Source organism: Dermochelys coriacea, chromosome 10 (assembly GCF_009764565.3).
Source record: "Dermochelys coriacea isolate rDerCor1 chromosome 10, rDerCor1.pri.v4, whole genome shotgun sequence".
NCBI lineage: Eukaryota > Metazoa > Chordata > Testudines > Dermochelyidae > Dermochelys > Dermochelys coriacea.
In genome coordinates this window covers 19,103,420-19,118,896 of record NC_050077.1, presented here as the reverse complement: position 1 = coordinate 19,118,896, position 15,477 = coordinate 19,103,420, and the positions used below count along the sequence as shown (strand labels likewise).

Below are 15,477 nucleotides of genomic sequence, written 5' to 3'. Positions count from 1 at the left end.
TTGCCTCTCAGAGGCTGCTCTTCCTTGCACTGTGACTTGCAGTGTGGTAGTCCAGGCATGTGACTAAAAGAGAATGTTACTATGATGAGTAGGAACATTGAACAAGTGACAATCTTGCCCTAAGGGTTTTGTCAATATATTTTTTTCACTGTGACTTTTTCCTAGCTGGTACCCTAGCTGGCTTTGGAAATTGGTGCAGTTTTTCTTTAGTCTCTAATGCTGTCATATCACTCCAACCCAGATGGGGGAAATGGCCTAATGATTCTCTCTTATCTCTGGTTTCTATGAGTCTGATGCCATAGCTGTCCATGGAACTCCTGCTGCATGTGGCGTGGCTACAGAATTGAGCCTGTGATTCTACAACCCAGTCCCTGTTTCCTTATTGCCTTAGTTGTCCAATCCTTTCAACCTCTCTTTTCTGATTTTTTGCCTTTTTTTAATCTTCAGTATTGCATCCAAATTCAATCTGTTAGAAAATTAATCTGAAAAATAGAAAAGTGATTTTTGAAATGCTCAAACCTATTTTGTCAACTGAAAATATTTTAAATGACTATTTGTTATATTTTGCGGTTCTATGTGCTAATTATTTCTGACTTTTTCATGATATCATGTGTCTGTTTGCCTTTTCATCACTGTTAGAAGTGTCATCACTGGAGTCATCTGACAGTAAGTCATAATTCTGACATGTATTTACAGTGATGCAAACGGTAGTTTGTTTCACGGGTGAAGAAGACCAGACTCAGACTCACATTAGACCAAATCTTACAATAGACGGATCAAATGTGGCAGCCTTGAGTAGCCACCCTCCATCCGTAAAATCAACGGCAACCAGGGAAAGGAGGGGTCCCATGTGAATGGGGTGAAATAGGATATGGCTCTTCATAGCTCTACACTCGCAGTTATTATCTTGTTGAATTCTTAAGCTCAGTCATTTGGAGGTCTGGCCTGGAGCTATACTTCCACACTTGCTCGTCTAGGGTAATAATAACTTCCACTGGTGGCATGTCCCTAATGACTTGTCTACGCAGGAAAGATTTTCACGTTGTGCAATGTGGATTCTCTTTATTCCAGAAAAAAGTGGCTTTTTTCAGTTTAGCTTAACCCCCTCCCTAGTGACATAACCTAAACCACAAAAAGGCCACCTTCTACTTGAATAAGAGTGTCCACAAACAGGGTTACCCTGGTAGAGCTATAGCAGTTTAGATTCACACTAGCTTATACTGGTATAACTTTCCAGTGCAGAGAAACACTGAGTGGGGAGGTACCTCTCCCTTCCCTTGGCAGTTCACCAGCTCCTAGCAATAGCGGCTGCAGGATTTCAGGCTTCCTCAGCAAAACATAAACACGTTTGCCAGCTTCTGAGTCAGTCTCTGAATGTCAGTGATATATGTGCAGACCAAACATTTTAATTATTGGTTTAGTTTTTAAATGCCGACAATGTGCTCAGCCCTGGACAGGACAAAAATACAAAGACTGTCCCTGCCCTGAGGAGCTTACAGATAAGACAAGATGTACCGGGAGATCCAGAGGAGAATGCAAGCTTAAGTGTGCCATGCACACTTCTTTGTGCCTGCGATTTCAGGGTACAAAAAAGAAGACTGAATATCTGGCCCTTATGCCCACATGTCATCAGTGAAAATCCAATAATGTGTACCAGGTTGACTAAGGCAGGGTTGCCTTCTCCAAATGAATAATCATCTAGTCTTTGCAAGGGGTTGAATTTGTTGCTTGGACTGGAGTCCCTGTATTCTAACAAAGTGCCACACTATCTTTTTTTCTGAAAAACCATTTACATTTGCATTCAACATATACTTGTATTCTTATTAACACTTTAAAAATATGGGCCAGATCCTTAGCTGGTGGATCTAGAGAAGCTGATTTACACCAGCTGAGAATCTGGCAGTGTTATACTTACTTTGATTTTTATTAGTCATCTCTTGTTGGGCGCTTACAGATAGCCCCCAACCTGAAGCAAATCTCCAGCAAATCTCCAGGAACCTATCCTTGCAACAAAGCCCGATGCCAACTCTGTCCACATATTTATTCAAGTGACACCATCATAGGCCCTAATCATATTAGCCACTCCATCAGGGGCTCGTTCACCTGCACATCTACCAATGTGATATGCCATCATGTGCCAGCAATGCCCCTCTGCCATGTACATTGGCCAAACCAGACAGTCTCTACACAAAAGAATAAATGGACACAAATCTGATATCAGGAATCATAACATTCAAAAACCGGTAGGAGAACACTTCAATCTCTCTGGCCACTCAGTAAAAGATTTAAGGGTGGCAGTTTTGCAACAGAAAAGCTTCAAAAACAGACTCCAATGAGAAACTGCTGAGCTTGAATTAATATGCAAACTAGATACCATTAACTTGGGTTTGAATAGAGACTGGGAGTGGCTGGGTCATTACACATATTGAATCAATTTCCTTAAGATAAGTATCCTCACACCTTCTTGTCAACTGTCTAAATAGGCCATCTTGATTATCACTACAAAAGTTTTTTTCTCCTGCTGATAATAGTTCATCTTAACTAATTAGCCTCTTACAGTTTTTATGGAAACTTCCACCTTCTCTATGTGTATGTTATACATCTTCTTATTATATGTTCCATTCTATGCATCCAATGAAGTGGGCTGTAGCCCATGAAAGCTTATGCTCCAATAAATTTGTTACTCTAAGGTACCACAAGTACTGCTGTTCTTATTTTGAAAAAGGTGCCATTGTCAAAAAAGCAAAGGTGCATTTGAGTAAGCATCTCTAATGCTTTCAGACTCAAGTCTTAAGTAGTTGGAAGGGTCACATTTAGGCCTTGTCTACACTACTGGAGTAAGTCGACCTAAGTTACGCTACTCCAGCTACGTGAATAACCTAGCTGGAGTCGATGTAGCTTAGGTCAACTTACTGTGGTGTCTTTACTGAGCTGCGTCGACGGGAGACTCTCTGCAGTCAGCCTTATTTTCTAAATTGAGGTGAAGCTATGCAATACTATTTGATCCTCCCTCGATTCGACATCTAGTCTCTCAACTTTTCTCTTCCTCCTGGTTCTGTAGTGTGAAATAGATTATACCAGTATCAAGTAGACTTCCAATCCCATTAATCTAACTAGCTTGTTTTCTGAGTATGAGTCTTTCAAGGAGCTCCTTTACATTTTGTTGGCGTTCTAATTTTGAGCTCAAAGGTTTTGATGGAGTGGTGAGTCTATTACAATTTTGCCTTGGGCACAGCCAGTTCATAAGGCAGTTGAGGCACGAAGAGCAATGAAATTATTTAATATATATTCAGCCAGAATCCATGTCTCTTTAGAGGAAAAAATAGCTTTTCTCCATAGCATTAGTAAATTTACCAGTTCATTTTTTTTGTCTCTAACAAGAGATGAGAAGAGATGAGAGATGAACTGGACACAAGACTCTGAAATATTGATGGTTCAGGATTTGCTGCAGTAATTTTTGAGGAGGATGCTAAAGAGCAAAGGGACTTTGAACAAGCACCAATCTGTTGTGAAAGAGCAAAGGTAGTAGTAAAGCTGGACTCCCCTAAAGATGACCTGTTGACAGGCATACCTGCAAACCATGGGCTTGATCCTGATCTCACTTGCAGTAATGTAAATCAGGAGTAACTCCTGTGTAGTCCATATATTTGCACCAGTGTCAGTGAGATGGGAAGCGGACACCTTCTCTATGTGCTACTCTAAATGCATCCGATGAAGTGAGCTGTAGCTCACAAAAGCTTATATAGCTCAAAAGCTATATATATAGCTTATATAGCTCAAAAGCTCAAATAAATTTGTTAGTCTCTAAGGTGCCACAAGTACTCCTTTTCTTTTTGCGAATACAGACTAACACGGTTGCTACTCTGAAATCTATGTGCTGTGAGATTTGTTTGCTGTTCAGGATTTATAATCAGCACTAAAAATCTCCTCTTGCTGCTACAAAAATCAAGAATATCCTATACTGGAGCACAGCAATAATACGATTTGAATGTTATTAGGCATTGCTCCTACACATCTTATATTAAAGCACCTAAGTGTTTAACCCACGAATAGAACTCGTATTATCTTTGCTTTTGAAACCTCTGTATAGACCACTTAACTACTCAGCAAGAAATCCCATGAGAGACCACAACAGCAGAGAACAAAGTAAAGCAAAGAGGATTGTATCGGATATGGCTCTTGAAACACATTTTGCATTTGAGTAGAGAGAGAGCCAACTTGCATATTGCTCCTAATATAGATCAGCTTAAGTCAGATTGCTGTACAGCACAATATTGAGAGTGTTTGGCCATCTAGTTTTGCAACTGAAAAGCTCCTCCAATCTGTGTGACCTAGTAGAAGGGCACACAAAGCAGAATATCTTTGATAACATGGGAGTCCGCAAAACAGGTGATGGATCCAATTTGTCTGTCATCTGTGCACAGGTATGCCCATGTCCGATATGGGAATATGTTCATACAGATCACCCAGCAAAGTGCTGTTGTCAAGCAGTTATCGAATCAGATACTAAATGCCATACATCTGAGGCTGTAATGTGTGGCCAGTTGAGAAGAATCAGCATTGTCTTGCATGTCATGGGCCTGACTCTGATCTAGATAAGTCAGGGTAACTCTGCTGAAGGAGTGAAACAGATATGAGATCAGAATGAGTCACATGAGGGCCCCCATCTCAGTACTGATACACCAGAGAGGACAGATGGATGCTCTATAGAAGTCAGTCTGTTGGCAAAGTCCACATTCAACTCAGCAAGGTAAGTGGTGCAAAACTTTGGAATCCATATTTGGACCTGACTCTGACACCAGCAACTGAGAAATCAGGAATAACTTAACTGAAGTCAGTGAGATTCTACCCAAAAACTGTTGAGAGGAGACTTCATCTGGGTGACGAACAAGTCAAATTTTATTATATTTCCTAAATAAATAATGGATTAGTAACAAATGCATAATGCACTAAGGGTTTGTTTTGATTGTTAGTGCTGGCAAAAGATGCCAGTTTGACAGCCCTATAAGAAAAAATATACAGCAAGATCAGGGGAAGGATAAGCTTCGTTGTCCCACTAAACTGAAAGAGCCATGGTGGAGGGGCAACTTCCAAAGCTTAGTCAGCTTCCAGCCCATTTAATCCTCAACAGTTCTGGGATTGCAAACAAGTGTGCGAGTTTTGATGGTGGCAGCTAAATGCATATCAGGCGACCTGATTAAGATCACAAAACTCAATACAAACAGCCATAATCCATTGTTCCTATAAGTACATTTGCAAAAACATTTAACAATTAGTGTTACAAATTGAATATGAGGTCTTTATGTTTACCCTGGCCTCCACCTCTGTTGCAAGTGCCACCACCTACATACACACACAAAGCATGTGTCAAGTGTTAGAATTGTTCAAATGCATGCATAGGTCTTTACTAGGCAAAGTTCAGGCATATAGACATGTATATGCAATCTTGCCCACACAAATAGATGCCAAACACTGAAAATAAGGTCCTTAAACACAGATTAAATTTCAAATCCTAATTTATATTCTACTAGTCATATACGGCCCACATTAGTTATATTTATGTTAAACTTACTGTAAAAAGATTTGGAAAAGAAAGTAAATATGCAGTGAAATGTAGAAGAGTAAATAAGCATGCCCCCTGGTGATTATATTGTGCTCATAAAACAATTCCCACACATTGCTGTTGTCCCTAAGTCTTTGATACTAAATCATAGCATCCATTCTTCAGAAAACACATTCATATTACAAATTATTTCTGTATAGAATAAACATGTTTACTGAAGAACATTATGCTCTTTAAGGTCAAACAAAATTTTGGTGAAATTTAAGTGCTGCACTAGGTCCCATAAGCTACTTTGATCTATTCCATTGCATAAAAATAAAATCCCTGCCTTTGGGAAACAAAAATGGAAAACAACACACACAGTTTATACACATTTAGCTTTCAGTTATTCTCCTCCCTCCCCACCCCCAAGCAACAGAATTGAATGAGGCTGGATTTTATAGAAAATCCATGATTGCAGATTTATTCTGGCTCTTGTCACAAGTTATAACACCACATAACTAGTCTGACATGATACAATCCAGATATCTCAACAAGATGATTATTAGGTATATTGTTCTCCTTTGCTTTAGATGGGGAGTGGGCAACAATTTTCACGGGGTGGGGGGGACACTCCACGAATTTTGGTAAGTTGTCACGGGCCACACATTTCTACCATATTAATGTTGGCGGTGTGGGGTCTGAGAGGGAGTTTAGCTGCAGGAGGGAGCTCCAGGTTGGGGTAGAGTGTTGGAGTACAAGTGAGTGGTGTGGCCTCTGGGAGGGAGTTTGGTGCAGGAGGGGGCTCCGGGCTGCAGCAGGGTATTGGGGTGCAGGAGGGGGTTCTGACCTGGAGCAGGGGTAGGGATGCAGGAGGGGGTGCAAGGTGCAGGCTCCGGCTGGGAGGTGCTTACTATAGGTGGCTCCCGGCCAGCAGTGTAGCGGGGTGCTCAACGCTGCTCCCAGAAGCGGCCGGCTGCTGTCAATCTCTGCACAGCCCTTGGGGGAAGAGGGGCAGCAGGTCTCCATGTGCTGCCCGCGCCCACAAGCACCGGTTTCCGGAAACTGGCCAATGGGAGCTGTGAGGATGGGGATGGTGCAGCGTGCACAGCCGCCTCTCACTCCCTGCCTGGGGCACGCAGAGACATGCCAGCAGCAGCTGGCCACTTCTGGGAGCAGCGTGGAGCCACGGGAGGCAGGTAGGCAGCCTGACTAAGCACCTCGCTGCACCCCGAGACCTTTAGCGGGCCAGAGATTGCGAGGGTGCAGCCAAAGAGCCTGGCAGGCTGGTCAGAAATGTTAAACAAGCTGGATCCGGCCCGTGGACTGTATTTTGCCCCACCCCTGCTCTAGATTGACTTCCACTATGCAGCTGCAATTTCATATACCCTGGAGATAAATCATATTCTTTGATCAGTGAAAGCTAGCTTTTGGAAAGGGTTTTCTTGCAAAGTAATATTGAGATGAAATATTTTTGTCTTTTAAGATCCTGATGAGTATCTGGAATTCTAGTATGTAGCAGGGTCGTAAAGGTTAGACTCCAATCCAGCAAGCATGTAAGCACAGATAGTCTCATTAAAGTCAGTCAGTGGCACTGAGCACGTGCTTAAGTGCTCTGATGGGTCGAGGCCTTGAAGAGCAGTGCTATGCAAATTGGCTTAAAGTACTTAAAATGCTCCAAACTTCAAGCTTAGTTTGAGATTGAACTGTATCCCCTACAGTTCCTTAGTGATTCCTTAGGCCCTTTTTTGTGTTTGTGAACTCTATGCAGGCTTTGTGAATGTGTTTAATTGTATTGGATACCCACAAACTGTTTCTGTTGCTGTCCATGGGTGTATTTGGAGTTTGAGACTTGTTCATCACAGGACGCATGGGACAAGCGGTGGGATAGTTCTCCTGGTCTGTCTCGTTGACCGAGGCTTGTGAATAGCTGATCCAGGCAACTCAATCCAGCTCATCAAAAGCTCAGCTGGTTAGAGAGAGACACACACAGACTGGATTTCAGTTGTGCTTTCAAGTCCATCAAGAAAAATCTGAGATAAAAAAAAAAGTTTTTCCTTAACCTATGCCCTGTCACTGTCTGACTGGAAGTCAGGTAGCCTTGTAGATCTATTAGCTCCTGTAATTCACTTGAAACACAATTCTTATTTTATATTTGGCCTGTAGTAAGCATCTTCTAGTTTTATAAGGGAAATGTATTTATATTGGAGTTCTCTACTGTTAGCAATAGTCTAGTCCACAATGGCAGCCTACAGAAAGTATTCATAAAATGGTGTGACTGGCAGCAGGTCACCAGGCTGGTATGAGGAATGATGGTGGTGATTTTGGTCTTGTTCCCTGGCATCAGCTCTCTCCCATGATGCTCTGGGAGGCCCGTACTGCTCAGAAGGCAAAACAAAAGCTGGAGAAGTACCTTCAAGCATATCATTTGTCAAAGAGAGTCCAACAGCAGGGAGTGCCAACAAGTGCATAACTCAACCGACTCAGTAGCAGGAGACCCACTCCTAAGGGCTCTTGAACGTCTTCAGAGCTAAAATGCACTTATTGTCTCTTTCTGTGGGGCAGGAGATGGCATTTGGAAGCTGATAGATGTTACAACTCCATGATAGCAAATGCTGAATGTATCAGAGCAAAGACTCACGGGCGCAGCACCTCCTGCTGGTTGTCTCAGGAATTAGCTCTTTTCCAGCTTCGGAGCTCCTCTGCAGGCCAGTGTCTCACCTGCCGCTGGCCCCATGTTCCTCCTGGACCCCAGTGCCTCCTCACTCTAGGGTGCCACCCCCAGTAGTGTCCCCACACTCTGGGTGTTCCCTCCCAGGGAACCCCCAACCTTCTAAACCTACCTTGCCTCAGTTGCTACTGCCAGTCATCATCTAGCCCCCATTCACTGGAGCTGACTGCAGTGTAATGGCCACTCATCACTGGCAAGGGGTTAGGACCAGACTGCACCTCTGCAGCCTCAGTACCTTTCTGAGCCTTGGGATTTACCAGGCTGGAGCTCCCCAGCTCCCTTTGCCCTTCCCCAGCACTGCTCCACCTCAGGTACCTTGCTTCCAGGCAGCTAGCCCTTCCCACTCCAGCAGTGCTGGCAGTAGTGTGGTGTAACTTGGCCAATTGTGGGAGTACATTATTCACAAAACTACAACCAGTGGTCAAACCACTGATTACATGTGTATAAGTGCCCACTGCTTCAACTTGGGCAGCAGCTGTATCTAACATATCATGTTGTGCATATATGGCTTTGATAAATCCCACAAGGCCAATCACCTTTCAAAGAAGCAGGGTGTGGTTCTAGAAGACTGGTTGGCTCTCCTCTGCCATAAAGTAGGAGGCTGTGATGAGGCTGAAATCATAGCGATGGTGGGAGCTTATTTTCAAGATACCTCTTTTGTCTCTGCTATCACAGAACTATTGTTGCATTGGCAGCTTAAGAGAATTTTCTGCTCAGACTCCAGAGGGTTTATAGAGCCTGCCTGTCTCTCACAACTGCAAACAAACTCTTTCCTGACAGGAAAGCATGCACCAGAATCTCTGTGAGTCTTACACCTCGAGGAGTTTTTCTCCTCCTGAGTGAAGGTCAGAGGCATAAACAAAGCTGGTTGGACCATTACAAAATAATTTTCTAAAATGAGGGGGGTCACACCCAGCCAAACTTTAGAAAACTATGCCCCATACACATTGAATCATAAATCTTTTACACTATGCTATCAAACCTATAAATGCCATAGTCACTAAAATCAGAAATTGCATAAAACCAAATTGGGCCATCCTAAACTCATATGGAGTAGTACTTTGCTCCACAATTAGCTCTAGAGAGCTAAATGACTTCTTTAGGCAAGCCATGTGCCAAGGGAGTGTGTGTAAACTATATCACCTGAGGAATAAAGAGGTGTTGTAACTCAGCCACATCTCTTAATCATAATTTCTCTCTTGCTTTCTCCTTTGTCCCTAAATTTGGCGGAAGGATGGTAGTGCTGATGGACTGACTGGCCTACACGAGCAGTAAATTATGACACTTGCATGCTGGCTCATCTGCCAACAGTTAAATAGGAAATGGGGCAACGAAGTGCTTGCCTGTTCCCCATCCAGCTGCTCTGGGAAGGGAGTTAGCAAGTGTATTGCCCCACTTATTCCTCTGCATCCTGACAAAAATCTGGATAGTTCCCACAGAAGCTTAGCGGGCATTCTTAGTCCAAGTCTCAGCTAGCACACTGGTTTCAGTGCGGCTACTATGGGTGACAATCTCACCCACAGTGTGCAAATGTCCTTTCAATACAGCTGTCAGTACTGGTATTGCCGCAATTTCATAAACAATGCTGAGGTAAAAGTTGTATTAGATCAATTGCCACAGAGTATCTGAGTTTTTTGAAGACCAGTATTGAATTCCTTGACTGAGTATTTTAAAGTAAGCTTACAAGCTGAGCAATCTGAACAGTACCAGAAACAAAACAAGAAAACCTAATTTATTTTTAAGACTGCATTTTTCAGTGTTTGACCAAAACAGGTAGTTTACTAGGATCATTTTATTTAAAAAACACATTTCATTCCTAATTATAGCCTCCACAGCGAACGATGATATCACAAATGAAGAATTATTCACAAACAAGAAAATGCAGGTGAGTAATGAAAAATCTTTTGTTCACGCATACTTAGCACTGATAATTCATCACAATTCACTTAGACTAAAAAAAACCTGGTGTTTTTAAACATTGACTAATCATGAAAATTCATTGCAGTTTATCTTCCATCCTTTCTTCCCCTCCCTTTTTTTTCTCTTTTCAGATACTACCTGTCCTTTTTCATTTACTGGGAGGACTATAAATACAAAAATAAAATAAACCATTTCCTTCTGCCTCAGACAACTGGTCCTAACTTAGACATTTCAAAGTAGGTCACCTTCATGAATCTTCCAGGCTTCTCAACCTACTAACTGAGAAGGATAATATGACTTTTAAATTAATGAGAGAACACCAGAAACAAGAGTTGCAGGAAGCTATGATCTATAATATCTCCTTACTTAACATACACTGCCACATGGCAAGAACAGATGGGTGATCCTTTTGTGATTATCCTGGACAACTGGCTGAAAGAAAAAGCTGTCACCACACTGCAGGCTGTAAATAAAGTGTATATACATGACCTTCTCCCTTTCTCCCCATTGGTAATAAAAGGTTGTGTATGATAAAAAGGATTTACAGAAGAAAATGGTAATTTAGTGTGGTGGTAAAGGGAGTAAATCTTCACTTTTTCCATGGTTTCCTAAAAAGGAGCATATGCTAAGATCCTGAACTGAAGTTCTTTCTTAGAAGGAAAATACTAAATGGAACATTCCTTATTTTATACAAACTGAACATAGACAAGGATCTGCTTTAAAAATATTGGACTATAATGCCACAAAAATAGAATTTGGAAATATTTATGTAGCTACTTTATAGATATCATTACCAGAGTGAAAATTTACTTTTAAAGGCTTGTGAAGTCTGAGAGAACAACCTCAATATATAAAATGAAACTGAGGTGTATGATGTGGCGTATGTGTGTAAATTATTGAGTAACAAAGCAGACAATGATCAGAGATTATTGAAATCAGCAGTATTACAAAGATGTAATGAAAACCAGCTGTGCAAATTAAGGACCAAATTCTCTGCTCTCCATTGACTTCAATGAAGTTCTGCCCATTTACACCAGCAGAGAATTTGGCGCCATAACTCACTTTGAGAAGGGATATAAATGTAAGAATAATAAAATAGGCTTTTTGTTTTTTTGCTTATGAGAATAAAATACAGGATAGTAACATCTTTGGTTCTCTCTCAACCTGAATGGTCAAAACTACAGATATAACCCAAAAAATGATTGAACTATGGATGCGATGGCAGCTAATGATAGTATTGTGGTTGGAATTAATTTGCAAACTGGACACCATTAAATTAGGCTTGAATAAAGACTGGGAGTGGATGTGTCATTTCACAAAGTAAAACTATTTCCCCATGTTTATTCCCCCCCCCACTGTTCCTCACACGTTCTTGTTAACTGCTGGAAATGGCCCACCTTGATTATCTCTACAAAAGTTTTTTTTCTCTCCTGCCTATAATAGCTCACCTTACTTGATCACTCTCATTACAGTGTGTGTAGTAACACCCATTGTTTCATGTTCTCTGTGTATATAAAATCTCCCTACCATATTTTCCACTGCATGCATCCGATGAAGTGAGCTGTAGCTCACAAAAGCTTATGCTCAAATAAATGTTAGTCTATAAGGTGCCACAAATACTCCTTTTCTTTTTGCGGATACAGACTAACACTGCTGCTACTCAGAAAGAAAAGTGAGAGACTTGGAAAGACCAGGAGACAATCAGAAAACATCCATTGTATCGGATGCTAAACATGTTAGCAGCATTGACGACCTCAGAAGTGAGACAGGCACCCCGAAGGTGAGACAACAAATAGGAGATAACGATGGGAAGCCTGACAATAACCATCAAATGATAACAGCAGAAAACCCCAAGATTAACACCACTTAAGGACTAATGATTACAGGATGACATTGCAAAATGCATGGACTCAAATGGGAATTTACAACTATAAAGCTGGGGTGTTTTGCCTTGGAACTCTGGGTTGAGTCCTGCAAAGCCTCAGAGCATCACATTGTGACCGACAGAGCCCAGCTCCTCACTTGTGTTCAATCTAATTGGTCATTAGATTGACTCGAGCTACTATAAACAACAACTGGCAGGACTCTGTGTGTGTGTGTGACTGAAAAGCATATGCTAACTGTTGTATTTTCAATAAATGCAGCGTATTTGCCTTTTCCCCTGAAAAGATCTCGTGTGCTCTCTATGAGCATAACATCCTCACTTCCTCCATATCCATATATCATTTCATACATGCTCTCATTGTTACTTATAGCCTTCCCCTCTTCTAGAATGAAACCTACATGTTTCTGCCAGGAAGTTCTCGAAATTCCTCGCTTTCTCACTCCATATCTTTCAGACAGGTAAATCTTATTTTGACATTCATTATTCATTCTTTCCATATGTTCAAACCATCTTAACTTTCCAATTATTATCCTGTTTGCAATTTAATTTTAAAATTTATATTATCTTCTTATCCTAACATTACTTACCCTATTAATCAATGTTCTCCCGCACATATTTCTCAATAAAAGCATTCCCACTGCATTTATTCAGCTTTCATCCTAATATCATAAATTAAGTATATACCCGGGGTAATGGAATTTATATTAATTATTTTTATGCCTAATTTACAGATGGCGAAGTGAGGCCCAATCGACATATTTATCAAGCAGATTCATCCAGTTGCTGAACACGCAAGTAATTGTGAATCAGATGACGGCAATGTAAATGGAACCAAAGTATTGTCAACAAAAAGAATTCGTACTAGCTTTACTCGGAAATATGACTCCTCATACATTCAGTTCGGTTTTGTAGCCATGAATGATGGAGTACCAAAACTGCAGTGTGTTATTTGTGGCAATGTGTTGGCTAACGATGCAATGAAGCCGTCAAAGCTCAAGAGGCATTTAAATACAAAACATAATGAAATTAGTTTAAAGCCGAAAGAGTTCTTTGAAAGAAAGCATGTTGCTTTAAAAGGCCATCAGAAACAGATCTGTGAAGTGTCACACATAAATACTTGTGCTTTGTGAGCTTCTTATAAAGTAGCACTTTGCATTGCTAAGGCTAAAAAGCCATACACAATCGGTGAGACACTAGTGATAGGCTGTATTAAAGATGTCTGCATGGAAATGCTGGAGGAGCTGGTGACAAAGAAAGTGGCTCAGGTGCCACTTTCAAATGACACTATAGCTCAACGAATTCACAATCTGGCTTACAATATGGCAGATCAGCTCATAGGACAGATTAAATTAGCAAAGTACTTTTCTTTGCAGCTTGATGAATCTACAGATGTTGCTAATATGGCAATTCTGATGGTGTATGTGTGCTTTGAACATGAGGGTGATTTGAAGGAAGAGTTTTTGTTTTCTGCTTCACTACCAACAAAAACAACTAGTTCTAAAATGTTCAAGACTGAGAGCGACTATGTTAACAAATGTGGGTTGGATTTCAAGTTTTGTGTAGGCGTATGTTCTGATGGCACTGCCGCAATGACAGGATGGCATTCTGGAGTGGTTACCCAGATTAAGGCGCTTGCACACGAATGCAAGTCGATGCACTGCTTCCTTCACCGAGAAAGTCTTGCAACAAAAAAAATGTCAACAGAACTAAACAGTATGCTCAGTGAGGTCATAAAAATTGTGAACCATGTAAAAGCGAATGCTTTAAATTCGAGACTGTTTGCTGCATTATGTGATGATATGGGAGCTGATCATAAATGGCTCCTATTGTATGCTGATGTATGTTGGTTATTGAGGGGGAAAGTCCTGTCAAGAGTATTTGAGCTCTGAAACGAGCTTGCAGAGTTTCTTCAGGACAAAAAACCATATTGGTCACAACTGTTCCGAGATATGGATTGGATAGCCAAGCTGGCTTATTTGGCTGATATCTTTGCCATCTTTAATGATCTCAACACTTCCATTCAGGGAAGAATGGCTTCATGTCTTACGATGGCAGACAAGATCGACGGACAGAAATGAAAGCTAAAAGTTTGGAAGAGTCAAGTGTCAACAGATTGTTATGACATGTTTCACAACTTAGCGACAATCATCGCTGATGCAGTTGAAGACCTTGATGTTACATCTCTACGAAATGTCATCAGTGAACACTTGACGAATTTGGCAGAACATTTTGAGTTTTACTTTCCAGCAGAAGAAGAACCACGGAAAGGGACTGGATGGATCCGAAATCCGTTTATTCCATTGAAAGATGACTTAATTGTCACGATGGAGGATAAATTGTTGAAGCTGGCTGCTGACGAAAGATTGAAGATGAGTTTCGAAACTACATCACTTGCTTCCTTTTGAATAAAAGTGAAAGCAGAATATCCTGAGTTTACTGAAATTGCTCTGAAAACTCTTCTCCCATTTCCTTCAACATACCTCTGCAAGACTGGCTTCTCAACCAGGAGTGTCATTAAGACAAAGTACAGGATAGTACAAAGTACAAAGTACAAAGACAAAGTACATGGATAGTCATTCTCCATTGCATGTGGCACTGTCTTCAATTGAACCACGACTGATAAACTGACGAAGAATCAGGCTCTCCTTTCACATTAGAAAAGGTTAAGGTTTTAACCTGCCTATTATTGTGTTAATAATGTTTTTATAACATCTTTGTTAGGAGACTTTGCTGGTTTGATTTTTTTTAATATTTTTTATTTGTATTGTAATATTGTATTTGTTTACAAACTAAACATAAAATAAAGTCTGCCAACTTTAATTTTATTTATTATATTGTTTCTGATATAAATTAATATTACTACGAAGGTTCAAATAATATTTTCTTGAATTGTAAATGAATAACAGTCACTTTATACTACCCGCACAGCTTTTCAGTCAGTCTTCAATGTATTTAAGTGGGAACATCATCGCATGTATGCCACACTCCCGTTCCAATTAATACAGAATTAATAAGAATGTTAGTTTTTCTGATTTGATGTGCTATGTGCCTATGCAAAAATGATAATAATATGGCACAAATATGGTACTGGTCCCTGGCACACTGGGAAAAAAAATTGCCAGTCCGCCACATCAGATAGTTTGAGAAGCACTGGCTTAAATGATTGTTTGGGAGCCCTTTTAGCTCTGATCCTGTAAGGATGATGCCAGAGATTTTTGGAACAGATTTAGGAGAAACACAGGTATAGGACACTTTAATGCAGTGAGTCTCATACTATGGGGTGGGCTTCCCAAGGGAGGCATGAGCTGGGTTTTTTTGGCCTTTTTGTTTTTTTTAAAGAGCTTTGGCTATCAGCCCCAGCTGGCTGGGGCTCATGCAGAAGGCAGGCAGGGATAAAGG

General features: G+C 40.9%; 1 pseudogene; it reads left to right on the top strand.

Annotated features, from left to right (window-relative positions):
• Positions 1-608: 608 nt before the first annotated feature.
• LOC122456119 lies at positions 609-14,715 on the top strand (annotated as a pseudogene).
• Positions 14,716-15,477: the final 762 nt, after the last annotated feature.